Consider the following 20,902-nt stretch of genomic DNA (forward strand, 5'->3'; position numbering starts at 1 on the left):
GTCATGGTTTCGACACACACATATACAAAAATATATATGCGCTCACTGTACTATAAGTCACTTTGGATAAAGGTGCCTGCTAAACGGCTTATGTAATATGCCCACTTAGCACTGTGGATGTTGCATTTATGCCTATGTTTGTACCTTTGTCTACCGAGAGTATGGATCGTTAGTAGTGGTAGTGGTCGTAGTCCCCTGGGAGGAGAGGGCCACAGTCCCCAGCTGAAAGACTATAGAGAGGATGGATGGCTGGATGAGAGAGAGTTCCAGGCTGTCGTCACTGCTGGGATGGGGAGGGAGGTGGAGAGGGGAGGCTGGGGGGCATGGAGGAGGGGGTATGAATAATGATTTGACCAGGGTCGGATTCCAGTCGAGACTTTAGCCTGTTTTCCAGCACTAGTGGTATCATGTGGCTGCCATTAATGTCCAATTTTCAATGAAAAACATGGTTAGCCTCCGAAATATAATACAGACAGATAACGCGGGGCGACGACACCACCATCCAGGCTTCACACCCCCGACGATATAATTACCCAAATAGGTTGTGGTTAGGGATCATATCCAGGGTGAGCGCAGGGGGTCACCCAGCGATAAGCTCCCCAACCTCGCTCCAACACACTGGTAATTACTTTATTGATAATTCACTGAGAAAATTGCCCTAGCCAATAGCGGCAGCCCAATTTAATGGATTGGCTAGGCGAATAGGAGGGGGAGAGAGGGAGAAAACAGCAAGGCCCTGTTAATAGAAATGAGAATATGTTTAGGCCATAGGGGAACCATTTTCTCCCGAGATGATGATGATGATGATGATGATGATAATAACCAAAATAACATGTAAAATAGGCAGGGCCTTGGCATGGGGTAGGGGTTGATGCTGTTTATCTGTGTCTCTTGCATTAACACATTTACCCCTGGCCTTAAACGAGCTAATCATTCTCCAAGGGGAAGGGCTCGGTAATGAAATTGACATTTAACAGCATAGCCTCACTCTATTAACTACAGTAAATTTAATTTGGTACAGACCCCAGAAGTGTGTGGCTGCAGTCCCCCCCCCCCCCCACCCCCCCCCTCCTCTCGTTCAGAAAAGCAGCCACAGATTTAGTGTTTATTGCATCTGCTTGCCACGAGATGCTTGGCTGATAAAATGAGACTGCGCTTGTGTTTCTCCATATGTAGCAATTGGACGTACACAAACACACAACAAACACACACACACACACACACACACACACACACACACAAAATGGACAGTGTCCAATTCCTCGTCTCACATACGTCGGTCGTTGTACCACACACACAGTTTCCCACACCACAGCCTGTGGGTTGGCCTGGGGATCTTCCAGGTGGGAGGCTGATTAGAGTAATAAACCTATACACATTCCCCCAGGACGTTAAGGCTGGGTGGTTTGCCAGTTCTCTGGTGACATAACCACCTTACACAGAACTCTGATGTACTGTATTAATGTAACTCTAATTCCTACAAGGTGATTGTCTCCCTCTTGCACGTGTGCGGTCTTGATACATAGAATATTGATATTTACTTGCTTGCTGGCGGCGGCAGGTAGCCTAGTGGTTAGAGCGTTGGGCCAGTAACCGAAAGGTTGCTGGATCGAATCCCCTGAGCTGACATCTGTCGTTCTGCCCCTGAGCAAGGCAGTTAGGCAGTCATTGTAAAATAAGAATTTGTTCTTAACTGACTTGCCTAGTTAAGTAAATCAAATCTAAAATAAAATTGTTGTTTCCTCTGCTCTATGTTCGCTACAAAGCTCAGTCTGAGACTGCCATCATTTAAGTTGTTTGTGGTGTTGTACAAAACAAAGTCATCAGCGATTGGATCATTTCTAACCAAACAGAGCCAAATGATACATTTTCTAAATGCTGCTTTACCCACGTGTGTGGGTAAAGCCAAACCCATTGGTTTTGGGGACCAATCAGAAGTGTGTTTGCGTTCTTGAAATTGTCAGGGATTCTCAGGTCCAGACTCATTGGGGAGAAGAAACTAACGTCTGTGGGCATGGTATAGCGTTTGGCTAGAGAAAGGAGTTTTGGTAGCCAGGCAAATGATTGACCACCATTACTAGTGATGACAGTGCAGAGTTTTATGACATTAGAATCTGATATTTCTCTTGTGAAGGATGTATTAATGTGATACTTATTAAGACCTGTGTCCTTGTAAATGGTCATGTCATTGTGCAAGCACAGTATTAGGCAAATATTTTGAATGTCATTTGCATTGTATAAAGAGCTAGTTTTATTTTTGCAGTATTCAATGTATCACCTACTCATCGTTGACACCCAGGTTTGTTCGACACTAGAACACATTGTAGAACTAGCGTATGTATAAAGCATTTCACAGTAGGAGTGCTGATCCAGGATCAGTTTTGTGTTTTAGATCATAATGATGATAAGGTTATATTAACAGGGAGGACCTGTTTTCAACAGTTGTCCACAGACTTTTGTGACAGGACTTGGAAAAATATGATTAGTTTTATGTCAAAAGAGGGATCGCTTTGGATATTTCAAATGGCAAACTAATAAAGAGGAAAGAAAGCAATAAAGATTCTCGGACAGCAGGTTGGACTGTTTTTATGGACAAATCAATAAAATGATAGATGATAGAATATAACACCTTAGCTTCCTCCTTTTCTTTTTTACAGGCTTCTTTTCACATCGTCACTGTCAGACACACACACACACACACACACACACACATCAGCCTCCGACTGACGGCGTATTGAAAAGGACTTATCTCAATCAATAGAGGTGTGCATGCGTAAATAGACACTAGTCTCTCCACTCCACGGAGGTGTGTGCAAGAGAGGCAGTGACAGGCTGCGGTGACTGCCAGTGTGTCAATGGGCTCTGAAGGCTGGCCCAGCCAGCCTGTCTCTATAAGTAGCCTACTAAATCTTTCCAACTACTCCCAGTGTGTGTATCTGTGTGTATTCAGGGGTCCATCCCATTGACTGTCAGGATCGATAAGGCTGCCATCTAAAGCCCTACCTAATTGCCTCCATTTCTAGCCGGTCCCCCATCTCCAGCTGGTCCCCCATCTCCAGCCTGTCCCCCATCTCCAGCCTGTCCCCCAGTCCCCAGCTTGTCCAACATCTCCAGCCGGGAGCCCCATCTCCAGCCGGTCCCCCAGTCCCCCATCTCCAGCCGGACCCCCATCTCCAGCCTGTCCCCCATCCCCCCATCTCCAGCTTGCCCCACATCTCCAGCCGGGGGCCCCATCTCCAGCCGGTCCCCCAGTCCCCCATCTCCAGCCGGTCCCCCATCTCCACCCTGTCCCCCATCTCCAACCGGTCCCCCATCTCCAGCCTGGGGCCGTATCTCCAGCCGGTCCCCCATCTCCAGCCGGTCCCCCAGTCCCCCATCTCCAGCTTGTCCCACATCTCCAGCCTGGGGCCGCATCTCCAGCCGGTGCCCCAGTCCCCCATCTCCAGCTTGTCCCACATCTCCAGCCTGGGGCCGCATCTCCAGCCGGTGCCCCAGTCCCCCATCTCCAGCCGGTGCCCCATCTCCAGCCTGGGGCCATATCTCCAGCCTGTGCCCCATCTCCAGCCGGTGCCCCAGTCCCCCATCTCCAGCCGGTCCCCCATCTCCAGCCTGGGGCCGCATCTCCAGCCGGTCCCCCAGTCCCCCATCTCCAGCTTGTCCCACATCTCCAGCCTGGGGCAGCATCTCCAGCCGGTGCCCCAGTCCTCCATCTCCAGCCGGTGCCCCAGTCCCCCATCTCCAGCCGGTGCCCCATCTCCAGCCGGTGCCCCATCTCCAGCCGGTGCCCCATCTCCAGCCGGTGCCCCATCTCCAGCCGGTCCCCCACCTCCAGCCAGTCCCCCACCTCCAGCTGGTCCCCCACCTCCAGCCGGTCCCCCAGTCCCCCACCTCCAGCCGGTCCCCCACCTCCAGCCGGTCCCCCACCTCCAGCCGGTCCCCCACCTCCAGCCGGTCCCCCAGTCCCCCATCTCCAGCCGGTGCCCCATCTCCAGCCGGTGCCCCATCTCCATCCGGTCGTCCATCTCCATCCGGTCGTCCATCTCCAACCATCAGTTTCTGATCACAACGCCGACTCGGGTTTTCCAATAGGCTGCTGCCCATACCAGAAGCTGTAAATTAACCGCCGTCACCCCGGCAACTAGTAACTATTTCTCACTCACTCACTCACTCACTCACTCACTCACTCACTCACTCACTCACTCACTCACTCACACTCACACACACACACACACACACACACACAGTCTGATTAGTATGCCTTTTTAATTTTGTGTTTTCAACATTTAAACAATGAATAACGTGACACATGGCATTACAAGTTACAGAGGCCCCACAGTACATAAAGCCCTTTCTAACAGTCTGACTGACCCAAGGCCTTGGGAGTCATAACATATGGGACCTGATGGGGTGGTTTTGGTTGCATGTCAGAATCATGCAGGTAGCCTCCGGGGCAGCAGGTAGCCTCAAAGTTAGAACATTGGGCCAGTAACCAAAAGGTCGCTGGCTCAAATACCAAAGCCGACAAGGTGAAAAGTCTGCAGCGGTGTCCTTGAGCAAGGCACTTAACCCTAATTGCTCCAGGGGTACTGGACAATGGTGACCCTGGCCGTGACCCCATTCCCTGCAGGTGTCTCAGGGGGAGTTGGGATATGCAAGAAACACATTTCCATTACACATTTGTGTGTAACAGGACAAAAGCACCCCCCCAAATTATCATAATTTTTAACTGTTACCGCGCCTCTTCGGTTAGTGCCAACTGTTACAGTATATTTAAAATCAAATCGAACATATTTTACATACTTTTTATCAATATTTTTGTTGTGATTCTGATCGTGTGTTGTGTTGTCTCTCCAGGTCTCGTGAGCGGCGGCGTTCTCGCAGCAGGAGCAGCGGCCGGTCCAGCCGCAAGAAGAGCCACAGCCACAGCCGAGACCGCAGCCGGCTGAAGGGCCGCGACAAAGACAAGGAGAAGAACAGGGACCTAGACAATGGCAGGGACCGAGACCAGGGCAGGGACTTAGACGAGGGCCGGGACCGAGACAAGGACAGAGCCAAAGCCAAGAGGTCCGACAAACAAGGGTGAGTGAAGAGTTATTTTGTGAGTCCATGGCATACTCACACTGACATGCATGCACATACACCCCTCCCAGGTGCATTAATGTGGATATTATGAGGGTATCCAGCAGAGACACCCCGGCTGGGCCTCATCCAAGCCTCATCCATCCATCACCCCTTCTCAGAATGCATTACATTCTCTCCTGTAATGTTGCATCCTTAAGTGTACCTGCGTCACCTGAACATAGTTGATCTCTTTATCTCTCTACTGTCGATCTGCCTTGGCCCAGGTGCAATATGTTCACACACACACAACGCGCACACACAGACAACCCAGGTGCAATATGTGGACCTAACTCACTCAGGGGGCCCTACTTTCCATGAGAATAGCACCTTGATTCACCCATATCCTTCCTCCAAGCGCTGTGTTCTAATGTGATTGGAGGGCGGGGTAATGTGATTGGCGGGGAGTCGTTGTCTGTCATATTGAGTGGCGCGTGTCTCGGACTCGTCAGTTATGCGCCAGAGCTCGGAGGGACGTGCAGAGAGGGGACTGTGGAGGCCTCAGCGCAACCCTGTCCAAATATAACGTATCCATGCGCCCCATTTAGGCAAGGGTCTCTACACTGTGGTCACACATCAAGGTATGCGTTCCGGGGCCTCATTTATAACCGTAAATTTCTAACTAAATATCTGCATGCACCAGTTCTGAAAAGAATACATAAGTAAAAAAACAATTGAGATTTATAAACTTGGCGCACACGATACATGTTTCCCGTTATAAGTCAGACCTGTCGTGAAACTGTGTGCACGTGAACGAGCGTTGTAACTCCGTCAGGAAAACGCCATTCACCTTTTATGGTGACAATATTTGCTGTATAATTTGGAACTATTGGGATTAGGCCTCGGCAGGTTCTCAACGAAAGAGCGATGGCACATTTGATCACATTTCTGTAGAGGTGTGGGCAGAATGTTTTAATGGTCCAATGCAGCTGTTTTTTTTATCTCAATATCAAATCATTTCTGGGTAACAATTAAGTACTTAATGTGATTGTTTTCAATTAAAATGGTCAAAAATGATCAAAAAGAACTTCTTAGCAAAGAGCAATTAATTTATCAAGCGAAATATTGCTTGGACTGTCTGGGAGTGGTCTGAGTGGGGAGGGGGACAACTGAAAACTAGCTGTTATTGGTAGAGAGGTTTGGAACTCTATTTCTTATTGGTCTATTAACTAATTTACCACCTGGTGATGTCACCAGACAGGCCAAAACTCCGTCCCACCAAAACAGGCTGAAATTGCAAACAGTTTTTACACTAAAAGGGCATTATCATAGGTTTCACAGTATTATTCCAACCTCATAGTGTGGAAATATATGTAAGACAGGACTTTTTACAACTAAACATGCATGCTCCCTTTAGCAAGTTCCACACACTTGATTGAGTGTATGTATTCAAAAAAAGTTTAAATGCTGCAGCCCACACACACTTGTTTGCAAAAGACTAATAGTTCAATATTTTGTTTATCAATCGATTATTGGGTTTCTATCACCTGCATGTAGGCTCTGAGGCTATGATGTCGTGCTCCTATTGCACAGAAATACTGTAGCCTATACCGACAACTCTTTTACATCAGCTACCGGTCTATTTACTGTGTTGGCAGAGTTTTTCAGTCTTTTGCAGTAACTTAAGCTGTATTTGGCAAAGGGCGGTGACATTTTCTTAATGGCAAACTATGGCAAATTGTTGTGGATCTAGAGAACGTTTCAATTCAACAATGTTTTGCAATGACCTCCCCACACAACCTAATGTGCTGGACTGACCGTGAATTCCAAAACATTGTCTAGGCTACTGATTTCCAAATAATTATTGCAGTAGGCTACAAAGAGTAGTAGCATACATACTTCAAAGTAAAAGATCAACTGCCATTTTGACCAACTGTAGGCTATAAACCGGCTGCCTATGGGATCGCATACAGCAAAACGTGAAATAGACTATTGGTAAATCCATTTGAATTCAATCACTTTTTGACAGCATCCCTTTAAAAACAGAAAGTGATCAGAAAGGGACTTTTTGAGCTTGAAGGCCAAAACATTCAGGATATAAAGGTGCTCAAAGTTGACCCATTTCTCGTACCCCACCATACCTTGAAGAAATACATGTCGTCATCACTGGAAAAGATCAACAGTTGAGTTTGACATCATGTAAAAGCTTACAAATAGGGTTGTCTAAACAATTGTATATTTACTTGAAATGAAAGTGATGACATCTTTTAACGTCAGTTATCTAAACACACGTTAGATATTTTTGTATTTGCATATGCGAATATAACAATAATCGGCGTTTACGTGTTTTTAATGATGTTTTATGTAGCTTAGACCCTACTTTACATCGTCTGAGGTTTTTGGCTTGTGCCCGCCGTTAGTTGAGACACAACATGCGCGTGGGGAATTTATTCTGCAATGGTTAGGAAAATAAAATAATCAGAAATAGATTCGCAAAAAATAAAACAACATTTTTCACTCTTCCCTAATTCTTCCCTTCCCCAAATGGCTGCATCTTGTTATTGTGTATTTATGAATAAGTGTGTTGTCATTTTCCCCATTTGCACAAATTACTTACTTGCCTACATGCCATACAATACTATAAAATGTGTGTACGCATGGTCTAAAGTTTGCATGGAGGAAAGGACATTCTCACGCCAACTTAGATTAGACATAGGAATCATTTTCCTATTTATTTTATTTTCATGACAATTGCAGAATTAAATTCCTCACATTTTCTGGCTGTGATGTCATCTTATTCCCAAAGTAGCCATATGCCTACAACAAATGACCATACACGTCTCTCATTTAATTGGGGCTAGTAGCCTAGTAAATACATAGGCTATATGTATTTCAAGTGTTCATACAGTATGTTTGATCCCAAAGGCAGTGCGTTTTATAATAGGCTACACAAATTTAATGGGCAGTCCAGCATATTTAGGTTGGGAGAAAAGTCATTGCAAAACATGTCGAATTGAAACGTTCTGCTGACAGGTCCACAGCAATTTGCCATGGTTTTCTCTTTCAGAAACTGTTCACAGTCCTTTGCCAAATACAGCACAAGTTACTGCAAATGATTGAAACACATGGTTGAAGTTGGAAGTTTACTTACACTTAGGTTGGAGTCATTAAACTAGTTTTTCAACCACTCCACATATTTCTTGTTCACAAACTATAATTTTGGCAAGTCGGTTAGGACATTTACTTTGTGCATGACAAGTCATTTTTCCAACAATTGTTTACAGACAGATTATTTCACTTATAATTCACTGTATCACAAGTTGACTGTGCCTTTAAACAGCTTGGAAAATTCCCGAAAATGATGTCATGGCTTTAGTAGCTTTTGATAGGCTAATTGCCATCATTTGAGGCAATTGGAGGTGTACCTGTGGATGTATTTCAAGGTCTACCTTCAAACTCAGTGCCTCTTTGCTTGGCATCATGGGAAAATCAAAATAAATTAACCAAGACCTCAGAAAAAAACTGTTGTTGAGTTATTTAGAGTTCAAGGCACACTTAAACAGTATGGCTACCACAGCATTCTGCAGCGATACGCCATCCCATCTGGTTTGCTCTTAGTGGGACTATCATTTGTTTTTCAACAGGGCAATGGCATCATGTTGTGGGGGTGCTTTGCTGCAGGAGGGACTGGGGCACTTCACAAAATAGATGGCATCATGAGGCGGGAAAATTATGTGGATATATTGAAGCAACATCTCAAGACATCAGTCAGGAAGTTAAAGCTTGGTCGCAAATGGGTCTTCCAAATGGACAATGACCCCAAGCATACTTCCAAAGTTGTGGCAAAATGGCGTAAGGACAACAAAGTCAAGGTATTGGAGTGGCCATCACAAAGCCCTGACCACATCCTATAGAACATTTGTGGGCAGAACTGAAAAAGCGTATGTGAGCAAGGAGGCCTACCAACCTGACTCAGTTACACCAGCTCTGTCAGGAGGAATGGTCCAAAATTCACCCAACTTATTGTGGACAGCTTGTGGAAGGCTACCCGAAACGTTTGACCCAAGTTAAACAATTGAAAGGCAATGCTACTAAATACTAATTGAGTGTATGTAAACTTCTGACCCACTGGGAATGTGATGAAAGAAATAAAAGCTGAAATAAATCATTCTCTCTACTATTATTCTGACATTTCACATTCTTAAAATAAAGTGGTGATCCTAACTGACCTAAGACGGGGAATTTTTACTTAGATTAAATGTCTGGAATTGTGAAAAAATTTGTTTAAATGTATTTGGCTAAGGTAACTTAGACAGTATGGGTAAAGGCTACAGTATTGCTGTGCGATAGGAGCGTGATATCGTAGACTTAGAGCCTTTACCAAGGCAGGAGATAGAAACACTGATACCAGATATTGAATTAAAGGTGTATTTTGCATAGAAGTGTGGCTGTATCATTTACTTTGAAATTGTTTCCAATATACAATCAATCTTGCAGAATGCGTGGATGGTGTATGGTGAATGGTGGGTGTTGTTCAGGCAGAGTTATATTGCTCATTCACGCACGCACAGTTTTAGGACGGGTCGGATTTGTAACAGCAAACATGCGTGTGATTGGCGTGCGGCAAGTTTATAAATCTGGACGTACAGCACGTATTCTTTTCAGAAATTGTGAGCATCACATTGATTGTTGGCTTTTAAAGGGGCTATATATATGTATTTATGTGTGTCTTTATTTAGTTGTATTACACATTTCCTTTTTCTTAGATCGATATCAGCCAAACAAATATAGTGAACACACTCAACTAAAAAGGCCAGTGGAATATATCTATATTTTCTTATTAAGGCTTCAATATCCTTTAAAACGCTTGATAAGGATCTCTGCTTTCCTTTGACCCGCTCGGTGTGTGTGTGTGTGTGTGTGTGTGTGTGTGTGTGTAAGAGTTTGTTGATGGACTGTGTTGGTTTAAATACACACACACACACTCACACTCACTCAAACAACAGCTAACCAGCCCACACAACATTGAACAGAGCCACATCCCTGTTGTAGACCAGAGATTGTCTGACATGCCGCTGCCCCCCCCCCCCCACCACACACACACACACTTTGATATTCTCCCGTTCCATTAAAACTTTTTGCTTCACACTAACAATTTCAAGAAAAATTTGCCTTTTTCTCTATTCTGTATTGCTTCTAGTGAAAAAACAAGAAGGATTCTAGAGTAGAGCACCTTGTACAAGAAGGAATTGAAGCAATTGGTTTCTTATGGTGTTCCCTGTGGTTAGTGGAGTTGGGCTGGGCATATGATGGTGGGTGGCATGAGTCGACGGGTCAGAGAGGGTGGCAGACATACTCTAGGGCAGTGCCCTAAACCTAGGAACTAGGCCTAGCTATGAGTAAGAGAGATGTGAACATTTTCTCTGTGTGTGTTTCATCCCTGGTCAGAGTAAATTATTTGCTCTCCTCTCATCAGTTCAACATCTATCAGCTCATTAGCGCTGATAATACACACAGAGCCCGCAGTGTGTATGTGTTTGGCATGCGCTTCAGTACAGAGCCCTGCCCTCCAGCCATGGATGGTGTTGTTGTGATTGTGTCTGTGAATGGATCGGTCTGGGGAACCTTTGGCGCTCTGTGTGTGTGTTAGTTGGGCTGTTTTGCAGGACTCTAGGCTGTGTCTGAGTAGGCCAGGGAGAGAGGACAACTTCAAACGCGGCGCGGAAGGTTAGATTTGAATGAAATCAATGCGTAACTGTAAGTGTGGCGGGGAGGGGGCAGGGGGGCACTAAAGCAGTGGGGCCGGCAGCGATATGGACGCAGTGGATTGGAGCAGGAGAGGTGGAAGAAAGGGGGAGGTTTGGGGGCTGGGGGTACATCCCGTTCCTCCAGGTGGGCGTGGTGGCTCTCCAATGAGGCTCCTGAGAGGGAGGCGGCCAGAGGAGGAGGGGGAGGAGGAGGGGCAACAGGGGAGGTTTGGAAGTGAACCCCGCCTGCAGAGGGGCATAGCGGTAGACTGTTAAGGAACACACACATACATACTCACATCAAGGGGGGGAGGTGGGTCTCCCTCCAGACTCATACAAAGAAGAGCGAGCGCTGTTCTGTTGCCGACGATGCCCTGTGGCGGTGCTGCTGCTGCTGTAAGTGTAATTTAGCTGCTTTTTTAGATTTTTTTACCACAAATAATGAGAAGACTCTCCTGAAAACAGACCCTGAGCTTCACAAACCCACCGCCGCTCACATTAAAACCGCTAAACAGACAGAAGGAGGAAAAGATAACAAGCTTTGTAGTTCAAACCAAACAGCCCAGTTCTCTGTCTGTTTGGAGAGCTATGCCCCGACCCATGCCTGAACACGTTAGCCATCCAACGCAAACAGCTAGCTAACTAGCAGGCTGACTGGTTTACACAGGATAAATGCACAAGAGAAAGATGATTGCCTGTAATGTGTGATGCTACAGGAGAAATGTTACTACGTGTGTGCATGTGTTTACTCAATAACAACAATTCCATACAGTATCAAATTGAGTTTTCAACACCTTTTAGTGACATTCGTCCTGCTTTAGTATTCAATACTAATTCAGTGAACAAGAATACAGCTTACTTTTCTCAAATATTTAATAACAATCTCATATCCTATACTCTTTTTTTTCATAGGAAGAAAGTGGTTTATTTATGGTTATGGATATTATTTGTTGAGCCAGTATGTAATGAATTGTGTGATGACCTCATTCAATAACAAATTATACCAATTTTGTGACATGTATTCTAAGTTGAGGGTGTAGGTTAATTTTGCTAAAGAAATCCTCTCATAAGATGACAATATATTGTTTTGGTTTTAGATTTTGTGACACATATTTAATGTTTTGAAGGTGTAGTGCGTTTTGAAAGAGAAATGTGGCGTTTTGGAAAACGCACTTTTAATTTAGTTAAAGCTGTGCTGTGTAACTGTGTGTATACAGGTGTTTTTGTACACCCCTCGTGCAAGAATGCTGTATTATTTCAAGATTTGAATGCAGTTTCCCCAAAACCCCCGCTCTCATAGGTAGTCGGCTGGGAATGACACTGTACATCAACATCATCTCTGAACAAAGTCTAGGCTGCGATAATACGGACAAGATTGGAAATAAAATAAATCAATTCCGATTTGCAATGTCTTCAGAACAGGTAAATCAAATCAAATCAAATCAAATCAAATTTTATTTGTCACATACACATGGTTAGCAGATGTTAATGCGAGTGTAGCGAAAAACGTTATATACTGGGTATGTTCTTGAACTATTGTAGTCCTTAGCTAGCAAGCTACCTAGTTAGACTAGCAAACAAGCTAATTAGCTAGAATTTGTGAAATTAACAAGTGGTGATGGGCACCAATGTCAAATTGCTATGAGTATGATGTAGCCCAATCATAGACAACGCATTCAATTTTATTTTATATTTTGATATATCTTTCTGCATTTTTGTCAAAATTTTTATTGACATAGCCTTGTTCTGTTCAATGTTCTCTACCTATATAGTAATTTAAATACCCCAATTCATGTGGTTAAGTTCAAAAGAATAGAATATAAAAATTGCTGACACCATTCAAACCATGAGGGTCTGAAACTTTAAAGCCAATTATCACATGATCATATTTTTGCAGCTAGAACCTTATATTCCCAAGCTCAGGATTTATCAAGAGCATCGAGCTACCGCATTTTATTTGGTATCAACAAGTGGTTATTTCATTAGCTACATTGGTTATCAAGTCGGTGTGTGTTGATTGCAGAAGTGTGATACTCAACCCTTGTGTCTGAATACCATGAAAACTATTATACATTATAGACCATGTACTGAACTTTAAAATAGATTCCTAATAGTGTTGTTTACATGTGTTTTTTTCTGTGGGATTCCATTGCAGTCCTCATTCGGGGTAAGCTATCCCAGGATCTCCAGACATCCCAGACCGAGGACAGCCTCACTGGTGCACCTGCCTTTTTTTTTTTTGCTGTCAGGGCCTGGATATACAGTACCAGTCAAAAGTTTGGACACACCTACTCATGCAAGGGTTTTTGTTTATTTTCACTATTTTCTACATTGTAGAAAACTATGAAAGAACACACCAGCAAAGCACTGCCTCCTCCATACTTCACGGTGGGAATCACACATGCGGAGATCATCCGTTCACCTACTCTGCGTCTCACAAAGAAACAGCGGTTGGAACCAAAAATCTCAAATTCAGCCCAAAGGACAGATTTCCCACCGGTCTGATATCCATTGCTCATGTTTCTAGGCCTAAGGAAGTCTCTTCTTATTATTGGTGTCCTTAAGTACTGGTTTCTTTGCAGAAATTCCTCCATGAAGGCCTGATTCACGCAGTCTCCTCCGAACAGTCGATGTTGAGATGTCTATTACTTGAACTCTGTGAATCATTTATTGGGCTGCAATTTCTGAGGATGGTAACTAATGAACTCTAATCCTCTGCAGCAGAGGTAACTCTGGGTCTTCCATTCCTGTGGCGGACTTCACGAGATACAGTTTCATCATAGCGCTTGATGGTTTTTGCGACTACACTTGAAGAAACTTTCAAAGTTCTTGACATTTTCTGCATCGGTATTGTGCCGCTAGAGGTGAAATTCTTGGACCGGCGCAAGACGTACGAAAGCGAAAGCATTTGCCAAGAATGTTTTCATTAATCATGTCTTAAAGTAATTATCGTCTGTCACTTCTCTTTGCTTATTTGAGCTGTTCTTGCCATAATATAGACTTGGTCTTTTACCAAATAGGGCAATCTTCTGTATACCACTCCTACCTTGTCACAACACAACTGATTGGCTCAAACGTATTAACAAGACACACCTGTTAAACCTGTTACGTGGAACGGTTCGACAACATCCGGTGAAATTGCGAAATTCAAATTAAATTTTTAAAAATAATTTGCTTTCATAAAATCACAAGTGCAATACACCAAAATAAAGCTTAACTTCTTGTTAATCCAGCCACCTTGTCAGATTTCAAAGAGGCTTTACTGCGAAAGCAAACCACGCGATTATCTGAGGACAGCACCCCACCATACAAGCACATGAAAATCATATTTCAACCAAGCAGGTGCGACACGAAAGTCAGAAATAACGATTTAATTCATGCCTTTACCTTTGAAGATCTTCTTCTGTTGGCACTCCAATATGCCCCAGAAACATCACAAATGGTCATTTTGTTCGATAAACTCTTTTTTTATATCCCCAAAATGTAAATTTACTTGGTGCGTTTGATTCAGAAAAACACCGGTTCCAACTCGCCCAACATGACTACAAATGATCTAATATTTACCTGTAAACTTGGTCCAAACATTTCAAACAACATTCCTAATCTAACTTCAGGTTTCCTAAAACGTAAATAATCGATACAATTTAAGACGGAATATACTGTGTTCAATAGCGGATCAAATCAACGTGGAGCGCGTGACCTGGAGCACGCACCAAACAAAAGAGTACACTTGGCTTGACACTCATTCTGAGCAGCCGTACTTGAAAAAAAACCAACCAATTTCTAAAGACTGTTGACATCTAGTGGAAGCCATAGGAACTGCAATCAGGTGCCTCATAAATCTAGTTACCCATAGAAAACACAGTCACCCCCCCAAAAAAATCCTGGATGGTTTGTCCTCGGGGTTTCACCTGCCAAATAAGTTATGTTATACTCACAGACATTATTTTAACAGTTTTAGAAACTTTAGAGTGTTTTCTATCCAAATACACCAATTATATGCATATCCTGAGTAGCAGGCAGTTTGGGCACGCTTTTCATCCGGACGTGAAAATACTGCCCACTATCTCAAACAGGTTAAATGAAATGCATTCCAGATGACAACCTCATGAAGCTGGTTTTGAGAATGCCAAGAGTTTGCAATGCTGTCATCAAGGCAAAGGGTGGATACTTTGAAGAACCTCAAATATAAAATATGTTTAGATTCTACCATGTAGAAAATAGTAAAAATAAAGAAAACCCCTTTATGAGTAAATGTATCCAAACGTTTGACTGGTAGTGTATGTGTGAGCAGGATGGGACACATGGAACTTTTTTTGCCTGGAGGAGGGTATTTGCTGCTTGTCCGAATCTGCCAGAAATTACATTCTGACATTGGCCGATCTACAGGGTCTAGGCACCGATCACAAGCAGTACAGACATTCAGCATAAAGACTGTTTGGCAGTATGGAGCCATGGGACAAGAACCGAGTGGTGATCCCTAGGCGGTAGAGCTCTGTCTTCATTCCAGAAGACTGCACAGTAAATCAACTTCCGGCGCCGTCACAGGAAAGCCTATAAATACATGGACAACCAAGTTCACAGACTGCTAAATGCTTCAATCCAACGACTCATGCACCTTACATCACATAACTGCTGGCAGTTCACCACTACACTATTCTGTTTATTTATTACCACATATGTTTACACAACAGTTAAAAACGTGTATATCAATTAGGAAAAAGATTCCATTTGGTGATATCTATATACATCATTTACATTTTCTTTTGCCATGGTCCGAGTGATATCAGTTCAGTACTTTGCTCGTTTATCAGAATGTTTTCCTAACACTGCTTTTGTTATTTTGAGAAAGTTACCTTGCATTCTTGTTTATCTCCCTAATAAACCTTTATTTGACCTGATCTGTCTATTTGGACCGACTTGTTTTGTACTGTATTTACACCAGGGTAGTCCCATCAGTCTTTCTGGATATCTACCCTCCCCAAGTCTGTTAATTTGAAGTGAGTACCCTCAGGAGTATAGCTATCCAGGAAAAGGGACCAGTAAACTAAATAACCATACAAGTACAATAATGATACCTATAATGCTAGATACAGAATGTACAAATATTGTTTCTCACTTGTTTAATGTTGCTCACACAAACTTCCCTTATTTACATGTTTTACACTGTGTGTGTAAAACATTTGGAACACCTTCTCTTTCTATGACATAGACTGACCACGTGAATCCGGGTGAAAATGCTGTGACCCCTTATTGATGTCACTTGTTAAATCCACTCCAATCAGTGTAGATGAAGGGGAGGAGACAGGTTAAAGAAGGATTTTTAAGCCTTGAGACAATTGAGACATGGATTTTGTATGTGTGCCGTTCAGAGGGTCAATGGGCAAGGCTAAATATTTAAGGGCATTTGAAAATAATTTAAGGGCCTTTGTCAAGAACTGATGCTGCTGGGTTTACACTTAACAGTTCCGGTGTGTATCAAGAATGGTCCACCACCCAAAGGACATCTAGCTAGCTTGACACAATTGTGGGAAGCATTGGAGTCAACATGAGCCAGAATCCCTGTGGAATGCTTTCAACACCTTGTAGAGTCCATGCTTCAACGAATTGAGATTGTTCTGAATGCAATAGGAGTACAACTCAATATTAGGAAAGTGTTCATAATGATTTGTCCGCTCAGTGTGTATGTTTTGTTGTAGGCCCCCCCCCCTCAACAATATTTCTGAGTACTCTGTAGGTTCTCACACTTCCCGGGAGCCAATAGGGATAGCTGACAGTCGGGAAAGCTCAGGTCCGTCCCTGCTCAAAGGTGTGCCAACTGCATCCTGTGTTGCGTGGTGACATCTTCTCGAAGTTGTAGCACCGTAGCCATTTTCAACACGTAGACACTCCACCTTCCAGACTTGGTATTGCAGATTCTCATGAGGCTGAAAGAGAATAATATTTGGTAAGTATTTTGGTTATAGAATTTCAATTAGTCATTGCAGAACTATAGTGTTGACATCTGTTGAAAATATAACAGTGATAAACATGTATTGAGTTCTAATAATGGAAACATTTTGGTTTGACATTATACAAATCTTTTTCACATTCAAGAGGATGACTAACACTTAAGTCTTGCCATCCGCGCTCTCCAATGCTGGACAATGGTTATGAGGATTCAGTCGTGCTGCCAGTAGGGTTCCAGCCTCATAGACTATAGTAGAGAAAATTGATGTAGAGCTGAATTAGATAACAAATCAAACATGCTCCATCATTCCCAATTCTAATCCGGAATATGATTTTACCATATGACAAAACTTCCCTTTGAAGACCATTGTTATATTTCCAGGTTAAATACTTTCAGTTTAGGATGAAAAGGGAGTTAGTGTTTTGGGGATAATTGGAGGAGGTGGCTATTATGGAGAATGGATTTTTCCAGTCATTCAATATAAATCAAATCAATTTTTATTGGTCCCATACACATATTTAGCAGATGTTATTGCGGGTGTAGCGAAATTCTTGTGTTCCTTGCTCCAACAGTGCAGTAATATCTGAAAATTCACAACAGTACACACAAATCTAAAGTAAAAGAATGGAGTTAAGAAATATATAAATATTAGGACGAGCAATGTCGCAGTGGCATTGACTAAAATACAGTTGCCGTACCAGGCGGTGATACAGCCCGACAGGATGCTCGCAATTGTGCATCTGTAAAAGTTTGTGAGGGTCTTATGGGCCAAGCCGAATTTCTTCTGCCTCCTGAGGTTGAAGAGACGCTGTTGTGCTTACTGCACCACACTGTATGTGTGGATGAACCATTAAAGATTGTCAGTGATGTGTACGCCAAGGAACTTTAAGCTTTTCACCTTCTCCACTGCGGTCCCGTCGATGTGGATAGGGGCGTACTCTCTCTGCTGTTTCCTGAAGTCCACGATCAGCTCCTTCGTTTTGTTGAGGGAGAGGTTATTTTCCAGGCACCACTCCGCCAGGGCCCTCACCTCCTCCCTGTAGGCTGTCTCGTCATTGTTGGTAATCAACTGTTGTGTCATCTGCAAACTTGATGGTTGAGTTGGAGGCATGCGTGGCCACGCAGTCATGGGTGAACAGGGAGTACAGGAGGAGGCTGAGCACCTTTGTGGGGCCCTTGTGTTGATGACCAGCAAAGTGGAGGTGTTGTTTCCTACTTTCACCACCTGGGGCCGGCCCGTCAGGAAGTTCAGGACCCAGTTGCACAGGGCGGGGTTCAGACCAATGGCCCGAGCTTAATGATGAGCTTTGAGGGCACTATAGTGTTGAACGCTGAGCTGTAGTCAATTAATTGCATTCTCACATCCTTTTGTCCAGGTGTGAAAAGGCTGTGTGGAGTGCCTCTCGCAGTCACTCCCATCAGCTTAGCAGAATGCCCTGCCTTCATTTTCCACGACAGTGCTGATTGTTCCAATCTCGCTGTTTTCCATCTACTTTACTACAAGATGGAGGAGGAGATGCAGATGGAGACGACTTCCTTGGCAGGCAAGTTCCAGGTAGCACAGGCCATTTGGACAAGGACAGATGACAAGGCGGGGAAACATCCATCAGGCCCGAGCAGTGTCCAGCCATAAGAGTTGAGAACAAGAAAGTTCCAATTAGCGTTTTCCCCCATTAGTTTGCGCAGAATTAAGATTTGCTTGCTAAGCATAGCCACCTTATTCCTGTAATCCTCCGCTAGCAAACAGTTGCCGCATTGAAACTCCGGATTGTCAATATTGTCCCGGACAAGAGCGTAATAAACACACCTTCTACAGAGCTGGAAACATTAGTCAGCTATTCCAGGCAAAGCGGGCTCCATTACAACCTAGCTAGCTAGCTGACTAGTTGGTAGCAGGAGTTGACAAAAACACTTATGAATAATTTAAAAAATTTGCCGAACTCCGGAAACAGGCCGAAGCAACAAGTCGAGGCACATGAGGTACCCGAGTTAGTGACAGGAAACAGAAAATCACACAAAAAGAGGGTGAACAATCTGAGCTGTCGTCCTCTGGTTCCCAATCCTCATCGGAAGTGTCCCTCTGGTCATCTGAAGGCACCCAGTTCTTGTCTTCTCATTCAATACTGTGAAACATACAGAATATACAGCTGTAAATGACAAACTTCAACTATAGATAGATTTTTCTCATCCGTCTATATGCCAGGACATGTATCTGGTCAGGCAAATACAGTTTAAACTTACACATGGTTACGTTAGGTTGTTGACATCGCCATCTACAGTCACAGGGCCCTCACAAATGCTGTATCTTGTCACGCTTAAAATGAAAAAGTTAAGTCACTCACGGGAAATGCCCAAAATGAACATATTTATGGAAAGTTTGAAGTAAAAAAAACAACACCCAATCAAAGTCTTGGACAATTTATTTTTTAACTAAGACAATCATTTATTACTGCATTTTTCCAGTACAATATAGATTCAGCAAATCCCCTTATTGATTGAGATACACCTTTAAATGTATCTTCAGGGGTATCTTCATCAAGAATAAAAAAGCATTTCTGTCTAAAGAGAAGACTTCTTTTCCGTCCCTCTAAATGACGATTACTGTAAGGAGTTATTTTCAAATAATATATATTTTTTAAATTAACAAATGTACAAAAATATCAGTGTGAAGGCCAAATAACAGAGGAATAACTTTTTCAGGCTTATAAATGCTTTGTCTGGAAAAACACCAAGGCTTGATGGTATATCATGCTTTTTTGATATACTCAAAGCTCCATTATTAGATTGTTTTAACTACTCCGTTAGAAATGGTAGTCTGTAGGGTACTCATCAGGAAGGTCTGATTTCACTATTATTAAAACAAGACCCAGATGGCAAATATAAAGATCCAGTCTATCTTACACTTCAATTTTGTGATGCAAAAATACTTGTGAAATGCATAGCACTCAGAATTAAAAAGGTTTTACCAGGTATTGTTCATCCTGATCAGACAGGTTTTTAAAACGTTTTTACATCGGAGATAATATATGACAACTACTTGAGATAATAGAACAACATGAAACATCTAAGAAGCCATGCCTGATATTTATAGTGGATTTTGAAAAGTCCTTTGATAAAGTAAGACTGGATTTTATTTATAAATGCCTGGATTTTTAAAATTTAGGTGAATCTCTTATAGAATGGGTAAAAGTAATGTAGCATCCCCAGGTGTAAAATAGTAAATACCGGCTACTTCTTAGAGTTTTAAAGAGAGGATTTGTAAAGAGGAGTTAAACAAGGGTGTCTGCTGTCACCATATCTATTAGCTATGGCCATCAAAATGCTAGTTATTGTAATCAGATCAAATAACATTAGAGGATTAGAAATCCAAGGCTTAAAAACAAAGGTGTGCATGCTGATGACTCAAGTTTTATATTAAGTCTGCAAGCTAGATCCCTACAATGTCTCATTGAAGATCTAGATAACTCTTCTGGACTCTGGACTAAAACCTGATTATGATAAGTCTACAATATTACATATTGGATCTTTATAAAATATGCTGCAGTTTACCTTCAAAATGTGCTGATGGTGAAGTAGACATACTTGGTATTCATATCACAAAATACAGTGGCTTGTGAAATTATTCATTATCCAAATTATTCCCTTTTTGCATTCCTATTTTGTTGCCTTACAACCTGGAATTAAAATAGATTTTTGTGGGTTTTGTATCATTTGATTTACACAACATGCCTACCACTTCGAAGATGAAACATCTTTTTTATTGTGAAACAAACAAGAAATAAGACAAAAAAATGAAAACTTGAGCGTAAATAACTATTCACCCCACCAAAGTCAACACTTTGTAGAGCCACTTTTCGCAGCAAATTAAGCTGCAAGTCCCTTGGGGTATGTCTCTATAAGCTTGGCACATCTAGCCACTGGGATTTTGGTCTATTCTTCAAGGCAAAACTGCCCCTGCTCCTTCAAGTTGGATGGGTTCTGCTTGTGTACAGCAATCTTTAAGTCATACCACAGATTCTCAATTGGATTGAGGTCTTGGCTTTGACTAGGCCATTCCAATACATTTAAATTATTTTCCTTAAACCACTTAAGTGTTGCTTTAGCAGTATGCTTAGGGTCATTGTCCGGCTGGAAGGTGAACCTCTGT

General features: G+C 42.9%; 1 long non-coding RNA gene across 1 annotated transcript in view; it reads left to right on the forward strand.

The window, feature by feature from the left end:
• Nucleotides 1–20,902, forward strand: part of LOC118936606 — an 84,185-nt gene that overhangs the window by 21,506 nt on the left and 41,777 nt on the right. The window contains exon 4 of the long non-coding RNA XR_005039944.1: nucleotides 4,855–5,079. This is a non-coding gene — a long non-coding RNA (uncharacterized LOC118936606). The remainder of the gene's footprint in view (nucleotides 1–4,854; nucleotides 5,080–20,902) is intronic.

This window comes from Oncorhynchus mykiss, chromosome 27 (assembly GCF_013265735.2).
Source record: "Oncorhynchus mykiss isolate Arlee chromosome 27, USDA_OmykA_1.1, whole genome shotgun sequence".
Classification (NCBI taxonomy): domain Eukaryota; kingdom Metazoa; phylum Chordata; class Actinopteri; order Salmoniformes; family Salmonidae; genus Oncorhynchus; species Oncorhynchus mykiss.